Source organism: Hetaerina americana, unplaced genomic scaffold (assembly GCF_022747635.1).
Source record: "Hetaerina americana unplaced genomic scaffold, ioHetAmer1.1.p SCAF_14, whole genome shotgun sequence".
Taxonomy (NCBI): Eukaryota; Metazoa; Arthropoda; class Insecta; order Odonata; family Calopterygidae; genus Hetaerina; species Hetaerina americana.
Genome location: NW_027286514.1, coordinates 4816299 through 4828903, shown reverse-complemented (window position 1 = coordinate 4828903; position 12605 = coordinate 4816299).

The window sequence follows — 12605 nt, the reverse complement described above, 5'->3', positions numbered from 1 at the left end:
TTCAATTCCTTTTGTACATAGCTATCAACCAAATTGATAGAAACTCATCTCTGAGTATTTTAATGATAATTCGGTACGTAATTTTTATTGCATGATTCTTAAGGCAGAAACTTACTCCTGGTACATTTTGACTAAAGCCATGGAATTTCATGCAGATGATTATTGTAATTTAATATTATATAACACAGAAGAAATATAGGATAACTTATTGAAAAACCATTAATATTTTACTGTATTATAAGTGACTAAATTGATCTGTGGGCATAAGTTATACCATGAAAAAGTACTAGCATAGTTGTCCTTTTAAGAGTGAATATTGAAATTTTGTATAAAATATATCGCCGCAATAAGAACATCTCACAAACATGCCTAAAAGATACGTGGCTTTGAAAGGTCGGCAGTCGTAATAATTGATATCATTTTTCATATAACCGATTCATGTTTATAATTTCACCTGATTTTATGGCGCTACTTATTATACATACCACCTACGGCAACGACTCACGTCATTTAAATGTCACCTTTAATGTTCCGAGCCGGTTATTTACGATTGAAACTTTTAGTAAAATAAAAATCAAACTTTTCGTACACCAATTGCTCTATATGAGTTAATTTTGTCGACTAAGCTGTTTGAACATACAGAAAAATAGTAGAACGAAAGTTATAAAATTCTTCCTCAAGTTTTTCATGATAGCCGCCAAAGCAACTTGTAATGTTGTACAGGAACAAAATGTACCGGAAGAAAATCTAAACCCTGGAATAAAAAATAGTGAATTAACTCAAAGAGTCAGTAGGTAATGGGGAAATTGTTGGTAAAGAGGGACACTGAAGCCGCGGGAGGGAAATGTATCAAATAGAAAATTATAACAGGCGATGATACATTGGATTAAAAGGGAATATTAGCCATGACAATCTAAACAACGAATGTATTGAGAAATAATCATTGGCTCTTCACTCCCTGGGCTAAGTCGCTCAAAACTGTCGTGATCGAACCATCGACCCACGAAACGTTATAATCGAGTATTTTACCGTTCAAAGAAAACCTTCAGATTGCCGAAAAACAAACACGTGGGAGTTCAAGATAAGACATGCCTATGGAGAAATAAATATGGAAAATTAACAATAACAACTATTTGGCTTTGGCCAGTATCCATGAAAAGACTTAAACTTGGTTAAGTGAAATTATTAGAGAGAAGCGTCTGTTTTACATGAGCTACTGATGTCGAAATAGCAAAATTGGTTCGATGGACAGGAAGTTGAACTACATCACTGTTTATAAAGTATTAGCACGGGACGTTTTGATAAAGAAAGAAAACATTACATTGACGAAGATGGCTTGATTTCAACCTTAGAATTAATGAAGATATAAAAAGAGCATTTATGGAATTGAAATCAGAAAAGGTTTTGAGGCAAGATACATTCCCATATATTAGAGTTTAGGAAAACGTGGAACAAAGTCTTTATGAGCTAAATTGCAACTTTATTAGGAAGGAATTCGGACAAAATATTTTGTCAAATTAGTTATACCATACATCCCGACAAAAAGCAGAGGTAGTCATATGTCAGGGTTATAGAATGATACCTATGATTTCCCACACTGTTAATGTGCTTCTTAGAATCATCATAGAACAGGGTAACTGATCACTTAGGGAATGATTAGTTGAATGCAGAAAGTAGAGAGACGACAGTGGATAGTAGTAATAAAATCACTAATAAAAATAAATATAGAACACAGTCTGTGTGTAACTATTTGTTTTGTAGAATTCGAGAAGGCATTGGGTATAATAAATTGGGTACAAATGATGGAAGCATAGTAGAAGGCAAGAGTAGATTAAAGGGATAGATGAGTAATCTCTTACCTGTGCATTTGTCAGTGTACTCATGTTCTTGTGCCTATTGTGAATAGGAGTGGTCAGGGGTTAGAAAGAGGGGCAGAGTTAGAAACTAAAAATTTGAATGAAAAGCGATGGGAAATTTATTGTATCTGTTTCGTTTGCGAATAATCAAGATTTAAATAGACAGTCAACCTAGAATTTTAAATCATTGCCGAGTGTATTAGAAAATCCCCGAGATAACGTATGAGATGAGAATTTGTCCAAAAATAACAAATTTTATGAGGTGTTTAAAATGAGGAAGACTAAATTAGAATAGATTAACTATTAAATCCGTTGAGACATATAACTTACTTAGACTAACAGTTTATAAAACGTTTTTGACCATATAACAGCATGGAAAAAACAGGTCTAAAGCAGTGAGACGTCAGGAGAAGAACTGCGTTTAGAAAAAAAGCTTTCAAAATGAGGCAATTGACGAGAGGGATGTCTAGTAAAGACTTTGAGAAAAGGGATATGAAAAATTAGTTATAGAACGCGATTTCCTATGGTGCGTAAAAATCGTTGAAACAAGATAATTAGCTTTCACAATGTGAGTTTAAAAGAAAATTGAAAAGGTAAATGGATGGATTTAAAATAAAATAAAGATTTGCTAGGTATGGTTGAATAGTAAAGAAATATGTTGAGAAAAGTTCAAAGAGGACAGCAGCATGTAGGGCATTTTTATTGGCTATGAAATACTGACGACAGAGATTATAGGAAAGGATTTTAGGTAAGCAAATGGAGAAAAGAAAAGAAGAGGCATATTGAACAAAATAAGACTTAGAAATTTAGGTAAGTCTGTCTGTCCTTAGAACTATAAGAGGCGATTTTGTCCAACTAAAACCCTATCTTAAAAAGGTAGACTACCAAATTGTCATAATCCTTAATTTTTTAAAGACGTTTTTCACATCTCAAAAATTCAAAAACATGTGACGAATAAACTAGGAATTAATGAAAAATATTAAACGAACTCCAGGGAACACCTCAAATGATGCAGGGTATGCAAAATTAAGGGTGGCGTATTGTTGACAATGTAAATTTTCCTAACAAAAAAAAAAGATGTAATCCTTAACAATAGATTGATATGGAAACAGCTGTTTTTTTATAAAATAAAAATGTTGTTTGTGGAATTTTTCTGTCGCTTGTTAGGACTGTTAGGACATTGAGAGAAAAGGCACTTAAAATTGAAAATTCAAGATTTGACACGCAATACTGCTCTTCAAAAAAGGAAGGATCATATTCATATTGATAATTTGCGTTTTGCAATTTGGAGCCATACAGGCGAATGGAAAATAAATAACAATGCCAAGCCTTTTTTACAAATAAAAGTTTTTACTCTAGTGATTCAGAATCTTTTTACTAAAACCGTACCGACTGTACAGGTAAAAAATGATTAAAATGCGTAATTAGAGAAATTAAATTCTCTGCAAGTCACGGAATTATGATGATACGCTATTTCTGAGTGTCATCCCGTCCTTTGGGAGAATAAATCAATTTTTTGAACGACGTAGTTGAATACCTTAGAGTTTGCCAACAAATTATTATTCACATGGTGACTGCGATGAAAACGCGTTCAGTTTAATGACATATTTAATTTTTTTGTACACTCTTGAACCTCCCGGCTGCACCCTCATGCAGAAATATAACGATGCTGACTCATCATCTCCAATCGACGAGTTTTAGTAGTCAAATATTTTTCACAGGTCATTTGAAATTAGATACGTAAAATACAAGGGCATATATGTAAAAAATATGTTTAAATAAATGCTGAAAAATGGTGAATTGTGCAAAACCTATATTTATAATACATAGATTTCATCTTTCCACTGAAACTATGACATAGCTCTCCCTGTAATTGCAATCAATATACATATACTAGGATGTTGTCCTTTTCAATGAAGGCTTTCCATAACTTCTTAATAAAAAGGCATTTCTATAAAATATTATATCTACAACATCACATTGTGAACCTGCCGGTATTAAATGCCTGGTTGCTACCATAGACTTAGTTTATATTTGGCTGGTTAGAGGTTTTTGACATATTTCAACATAAAAGAGATTTGCCAAAAATTACTGAAACATCTTTATTAGACTAGATAGGAAACTACTCCAAGTGAGGAATGAGTTATGATAAAAGTATGTACGGTATGGAAGGAAATTATATTAAATTATGAAATCAGAGTAATTGAATTAAAATTTTTACGTTCAAATTGATATATGTATGCGGAAAACAATAAAATATGATACACATCTCTATTTTCAACCCATATTGAGCCATGTATCAATAACGTAAGAACCTACGCAAACTAATTTAAGAGGTAAGTAGTCGCATCTTGAATTAATTAATGGACGGCTCAATTTTGGGTGATATGGGGAACCTATCTCTGAAACCAGAAGGATAGAGAGGCGCCGGCATTTCCCAGCCGCGGACGATTTACACTCGAGGGAATATGAAGCGTAATAGAAAATACCCTGGGCATGTTTCGCAGAAAAAAAACGTGGGAGCACCGGAGTAGGATTACTCTTTTATCCGCTCAAAGAGACGAGGAGATTTAGCGGGCACCTCCACTGAATTTTTCAGACGTGCGTCACCGGGTAAAAGCAATGGTATATATATTTATATATATATACATATATATATATATATATATGTATGTATATTAAATATACACACATACATACATTACATATAAAAGTATGAGGGAAGAGACATGGCTAAATATTTACTGGATTGGCTGATGGAAGAAGATGGCATCATACGGACCTCGTGAAATTAGGGCCCATGGTTAAAATATATTACCCTTCTAAGGATTGGACATTTCTGAGAAGGAAGGAGGAATGCGATTCAAAATATATGCCCCAGTATGAGCGCCTTCGTCCTAGGCCACCGACAAAGATGCCTTTCCTAGGTAGGCATTCGAGTTATGGATACTTAAGTCACAAATCGTCAACTTAACAACAATCCTTCTTTGAGTTTTATGAGTAAAAGAGCTCATAATCCTTTAAACACTTGCATCTTTCTTTCAAGCCTCGTCCCACCCATTGCAGCTGCAGGGTTATTTCCATAAAACGGACCAGTGAGCTTTGAACATAGGCAGCAGGCTTGCGAACGACCAACGATATTACAAGAATCAATAAAATAAAACGTAAACCCTAGTATCATTACTTATATTTAAAGTCCATGAAGCTATATGTCTTGCGATACGAATAAGAAAATGTTGCCTTCAGAATGAGCAATATATCTGCTGAGATGCACAAAAAATATATGGAGCATTTTTTATGCAGAAAAAATCATGGAGGTGTGCGAATGAATTAAAGCTCTTTACGAATGTATGAAATAATGTTACACTTCTTAACTATTTTATACCGTTTTACTTCTGTAATTAATTATTATTTTTAGTACGAGTTTTAAGAAATTCAACCAGATGAAGACAGGTAAGCATTAAAAAAGCACGTAAAATTTTCAACGATAAACGCAAATAGATCTGAAAGGCCTACAATATTTTTTTACCAATTTTTTTCTATATTTAAGTTAAAAATGAAATTAACCCATTATTTACCATTTTTCTTACTGTAAGAACAAAGAAAACCATTATACAGTGACAAAAATTACTTGAATTTTGTAATGTACTAAAATACGAGCGTATGGTATCCATTTATCGGCAATGCATCGTAAAACTAAAAGGAATATCAAAGAAAAGGATGGCTTCGTGGGAAATGAAAAAATGATACACATATCTGTAAATACTTGAAGTAGAGTTCTGATGGCTGTTAAGGTATATGATGGTTTTCTCTCCGCAATTTTTTCTGTCATTAAAGAAGAGGTTTTAATTCATATTAACCTACAGCTAAATTATTATTGTTAATCTACAGTTACGTTAGGTTTTGGATTGATCCATGCTACCAAAAGGTAAGGCGACTATTTCCTTGTCTCTCGTAACAAAACACACCCAAAAGTTTTACACTGTAGTAAGCCCCTCTTCAATTCTGCATGCTTCTTTCCTTCTTTCTTAATTCCGTCCAAATCCCCTGCCCTATTCTTCTCCTTGCCCATTTGTCCAATATTCCTCCCTCTATCATAAACTTCAACAACCCATTGTCAATCAAAATGCCTTGCATCAATGTACTTGCTCCCTTCTGGTTTCTCCCAACCATCCTCTCTCCTGCCCCACTATGCCAAGCACTACCTCATTGTTCTCCAAACCCACATTTCCAAAGTCTCTAATCTATGCCTATCATTCTGCTTCAATGGCCAAATTTCGGCGTCGTGCAAAACCAAATTCCATATGAAAGTTCTAACAATCCTTATTCAATATTTCTGGATTATCTGATGGAAGAGCAGTTACAGGGTGCTATTATTGTAAACATGGAATAGAGGAGGGCTGTCAGCAAATAATGGATTAAAGTACTCGTGATGATGATGCAGTCGGCATAAATTGGCATAAAAGATATAATTTCTATTTCAAAGTACAATAATATGTAATGGAAAATAAATTTAAACGAAAGGCAAATATAGGAGAAACAAAAGGGGAAAATATGGGGGTCGATCTTTAATACGCTCTAAAATATAGAATAAAACTTTTAAAAAGAATTAAAATAATTAATGCAGAGAGTTTAAGTAAATATAAATAGCAATATTTTTACGTTTTTGATCGACATAAATATTCAGGGATGAAAATAAATTTTATGAATAGAGAGGTTTCCCTAGCCTAAGTCCTATTCAGCTATTACGTGGTGAACATTATATTGCTTTCATGATCTGCCTTCTGTTTTATATTGATTCCCATGTCAGATATGAAAGAATTACTTTTTGATTCAAACTCGGAATGTTTGCAAAGATATCAATTTTTCAGATATTTAGACGCTTACAAACTTAAATCCATATAACAAATTAAATGTGTGTGTAATACAATGAATAGAAATGCTTATAATTTTAACAGTTATATCAATAGTTGAGAACATTCAATTTTATAAGTTTAATAATTCAATGTCTAATCAACCTAAACGCTAATGGAATCATACAATTAGCGGCTTGGTATTAGATTATTAGACAGGTATAGAAGGTGGACTTTATGCCAGTTTCTATTGAAAATGGGCATTTCAAAAACATTAATCAAACTTTTGCTGCTTTGCCAAAATCAGTAATGACCGGGGTATTCAAAGGATGTAAGAAAGCTATGCAAGCAAGGCGTGCGGTGACAGGCACTCTTGGACCGCGATTCCGGACGTTTTCAGAAACGCGCACATTAATTTCCTAAACGCTCGCGGGTTTCTACGTAACTTCACCGGCACCCTCACCAATGCCACTTGTATCCCATGGTGAAGGAAGGTAGGGTGGGAGGGGGAGCGGGACCACGACTTCTGCTCTCCTGCGCAAGATTCACCTTGAAAATAAGTCGAGTCGACAATTCTTGAGACTCCGTGCTGAAAGTCCTTATTTTTGTAATTGTTGGAAACAAACAAGTATTCTCGTATCGCTATCGTAAAGACTGGATTGAGAGCCACATGGAAATCGAAACTTATTAGCATGATTTAAGTAATTAGTGAAATACAAACTCTTTAAGCTTAATGGTGACATAAAGAGAGCAAATTAAGTCACTTAATTCATTACGTGGGACGGCGAGACTGAAAGGAAACCTTGAGCAAAATTGACTGCTGGGAAGGCCGCTGTAAGATGTCCATTTGCCTGATAACCAATCCTATCAATAATAATCACCTATTTTTTCTAAGGCTGGCAGCCTACCAGCCGAAGCCAAAAGGCCTCGTGTCGGCTTGCAGGGCAAGGCGTGCAGAAGGGGGCCTGAGCGGCGGCAAAGGGGGTGGCGGGAAGGCCAAGGGGCTCGCGGGGACGTCTAAGGATATGGGGTTGTAGTACATGCATATTAGTAGAGAGCTGTTTTCGGGTGGTCACCGGAAGGGAGGGGAATGTGACTCGGGTGGGGCATGTGTGTGGGGTAGTCATTGGGAGAGGAATGGATAGGGTTTTAGGGTTAAGTGCTGTAGGAAAGTTAGGGTAAGGGTGCAGGGGCACGGCTTGACACCGTAACTATTTGAAAGGCTCGGAGGGGGAGTGAAGACAAACTCCGGATGCGGTGAAGGGGCCATGTAAGGCGCGGGGAGTGGGAAGGGTGAATTGATAGGCGGCCGAGGGTGAAGCAGGAACAACTTGAGCGACGGGAGATCGATCATAGAGAGGGCAAGGTGCGTAGTGTACGTCGAGCAGGGCACTTTTTGCTACGAAGAACTTCTTGGCCTTGCACCTCCTGTCATTTGTAAAAAAATAAGAAGATCATGCATGTACATTCCGTCGTTAGCGGGTGAAACACGTGAACTATTTCTCCAACATGTAGGTATAAATGCCTATTGAATATGCAACTACGGAAAATTTTCACTGAATGTTTCAACATAATTAGTCTCATCTATATTTTGTAATAGCCGTAATCATTCTCTAAATAATTACGTGGTGCATTTTCCATGACATTTGACAGGCTTTGAAATGTTGGTCCCAGTGAGCATTTCAATCAAATATTTGTATTTATAGATATGACACGTTGATTGACAGGGTTATGTGTGATGGATATATATATCAGTTTCTGTTGAAAGACACACGTACTTAAGTTTCTATTAGTGGTTTCCTTTACTTGTCCCTAGTTTCAAAATACAAATATTGCAATACTATACATTTTATTCGATGGGGACACTTGATGACAGCTACAGATTTGAAAAGAATTTTGCTCTCCCGTGATTTATAAGAATTTTTCGGCTGTAAACACTAATATACTCTTGAGTGTGAGTTCATTTACAATTAAAAGTATAAACTGAAAACATATCTCCATTCTGCAGTAGACAATTTGTTCTACTGGAAAATATTTAAAATTATACATATATAGGTATGTACATCTACATCTACATCTACATCAATACCCTGCAAGCCACCAAAAAGGTGTGTGGCATGGGGTGCAGCACCAGGAGGAAAGGGTAAGGGATGAGGGGATTAGGGTTTTTCAAATGGATGGGGAAAGGTAAGGGGAACCTGCAAAAAAATATATATAAAAAATATATATATATAAGTATAATCGTATAACCCTGCGCAGTCGCTACCTTGTAGGTTAATACTTATTATTTCGAGCCGGCTCCTGGGGGATTTCGATTGCAAGCATTCTGGTCTCTTATTGTTCTCGGAAAAAATGACCATTTAAATCTGTCTGTCCTGCAGTCAATCTCTCTAATCTTACATTCGTGATCCCTCCGCCCGTAATACGTTGGGGTTCGTATTATGTTCTCGATGTCATTGGAAAAGGACCCATCATTGAATATTTTAATAAGTTTAATCTATATTGTAAACGCCGCTATTAAGGGAATCCCAGCCTATATGCCTATGCTCCTATGTACAGAATATATCATGAAAACAAAAAGAAATAAACGTGTGCATTACAAGGCGCATATCAATATTCCTCTAGTCATGTTTGTCAACGTATGGAGGAAATATTCAACTACATCGATGTGCTTGAAATAACCGTGACAAAAATATTAAAAGAAAATAAACGCTTTAAAAAGGCAAGAGACGAGCGCGATTAGTAGATAATATAGTAGTCTCGGCTAAATCCGAATTTCGCGTAAAATTTGAATTTAAAAAATACTCTCACTATCGGTCGGAACGAATGAGATAATTATCGACGCTGCTTGGTGGCGAAGGTCGACAGAAGACAACTTGAAATAGGAAAAGCATACTCAACGGGACTCATGGGGTCGCTTTGGAGGTGCCAAATTCTGCTCGGCGATCGCCGGCATCTTATAATTGCCTTGAAAGAATATATCATTATCAGCATATAATAAGGAAAATTGTCTACGAAGGACATTATTCGAGAATTACATAGTATAAATAGTTGATCGTCGTGTTTTCTGCCATGGACTATCTTCTTCTTCCTGGTCCCTGTCAGTTGGGGGACAGCTTCCATAACGAAGTCTCCTCAAATTGCAGGCCATTCGCTCCTCGGAGAGCCCCAGTGCCGCCATTCCCCTTCCCACATCCCTCCAAACCATGGTCCAGATAACTGTGATGCTCGGCAAAGGGTTCATCCTCGAAAGGGCGACGTGGATTAGTTCTGCCTGCCGGAAAGCCCAGTCGACGATGTGGGGGTGGACCGATTGTTCGATGAGGGGAGACAGCGGGGGAAGACACTTGCGAGTAAGATAACGCTGTATATAGAGTGTAGAGTTGTCTCTTTTAAATGCTTCATCTACGGATTTTAATTTGGTTTCATCTTGTTACACCATCTTCGTAGTTAACATAACTAGTTCAATCGGAATTTTGCGTTTGAATAAAGATAGCAGAGTTGATATCATGAAAAGCGTCCGCCAAAATAGCGAAAAGCGTCCGGCGAAAAAATTTATATATATATATATGTATATATATATATATATATATATATATATATATATATATATATATATATATATATATATACATATATACATAAACACAGATGTAGATTTTTAGACCATAGAGACACAAAGAAAGGACAGCTGGGGCCAAAGGAGGAAAATATCATCGATATAGCGGGCCCAGAAGAGTGGTTTGAGGGCTCCTTTGGCCCCACGGCCCCACGGACGCGAAAATTTATCCTCTTTTATTTCCTCTCTGAACTACTCCTCCTCAGTATCTTTCACTTCTATATCCGACTGGAATATCACTTTCCTAGATATCGACATTCACCTCCTAAACAATACGTTTTACGCCACAGTCCAAATTAAACCAACTAATAAGCAACAGTATCTTCATTTCGACAGCTGCCATCCACCTCATACAAAGCGCTCCATCCCATTCTCACTCTCAGTCCGTGGCTTCCATCTCTGTGACAACACCCCATCCAAACAGAAATACTTGGACCAGCTACATGACTCTCTCAGAAAATGTGGGTACCCTGAAAAACTACTGAACAGTAAAATCCTCAAACCGTCAACCCAATACACTCCCCTCCCCAAACCCAACCGCCCAAAATGCCCTAATCTTAACACTTTCTTCCCCAGAACACACAAAATTAAACATTTAATTCGTGACCTCTTCCCAATTATTAATAAAACTCAGTCCAAATCCCTTTATTCCCACATTGTCCCTCTGTTTTGTTTAAACGCCCGTCGAACTTGCGTGACATCTTCAAGTCAACAAAACCAACTGCGAGCACCCCCGTCTCTCCCCTCTCCTATCCGCACCATACAACTGCCCACGCTGCAAATGTTGTCATCTTCTATGACCCTCCCCCTCACTCAGTACATCGGTTCTCCTCATCGACCTCCATTGGTCGCCACCTGTACCTCAAAAAATATTATATATCGCCTCTCCTGTGACTTCTGCCCTGCCTTCTACGTGGGCGAATGCACGACCGCACTTTCTCTCCTTATGAATAACCACCGATATTTCACCAAATCTCCCACCTTCCTTAATTATCCCATCCCTACTCACACTGCTTCCCACAATCAATCTTTTGACGACTGCTTCTCCGCTTCGGTGATGGAAATACTTCCCAAATCTGCTAGTATAATAGAGAACCCGCGAGATGGCGCATATTTGGGTGGCTCAGTCATTTAAACCGCCCGGGATGAGCTGAGCCCAATGAATGCATCACATGGCTGCCCTCCCATATATCCCCTCCCATCCCCTTGTTCATTTCCTATTGGTCCCTTACCTCTCCTTCCCCCACCTTTCCCCCGCACATGTCCTCTCCGCTCTTCCCAGAGAACGCCATTCTGAAGACGATGGCTGAGTCGTCGAAACGTCAAATAACATATTGTGAGTGTCCTTTCTTTGTGTCTCTATGGTCTAAAAACCTACATCTGTGTTTTTATATATTAGTACCATGCAAGCCACCACTAGGGCGCGTGACAGGAGGGGGTGAATGCAAACCAAATTAATTTTGACCCGAATATGACACTACCGTTATCGGAAAATATTATTCTGATACCTTATCTTTCGTGGAAAAAATGACATATTAAAACTATCTGTGCTACATTTAATCCCTCTTATTTAACTGATATGATATATCCTACCGTAGTACGATGGGGGTAATAATACATTTTCAACATCACTGCTAAAGAGACGTCCTTCCCAATTTTCAAGAAATTTAATCTGTAATTTAACCTTCGCTCCTTGAGTGATTCCCAGCCAAGCTCCTCTAATATTTTGGATACGCAACAAAGTTAACAACGTTTTACATCTCTAGGTTCTTTTCACTGCACTCAATTCAATTCGGCAATTAATGAAACTTAATGAAGATCCAATATACTAGCAGCATATTCTGAGGCCTAACCGGCGAAAGATAACGTCTCTTTGACCTTTTCAATACATTTACCCGGTAATGTACTAATAATGCTTACATTTTTGATAGCATGTCCACATATTCCCGTGCTTGTTGTGTGTGTTTCACTCAGGAGAGGTCGTACTTAGGGTAAAGCCTAGGTATTTAATTGAGTCTACTCATTCCATTTCGATGTTCCCTACTACGCTTCTTTTTAAGGATAATTCTAATTTCTATGTGTTGCACCAGCGTTGTATAGCATTAAGGTCATCTGATGAAACTACTCTGCACTCAGGATCACGAATGTCACGGTAAACCACTTCATTATCGGCAAATAAACGCATCTTACTAGTGACTATGAAGTGAAAATAAAAGAGATCCGGTAACACTTCCCTAGCGAACACCCTAAGTGACTTCTACTACATTTAAGCTAACT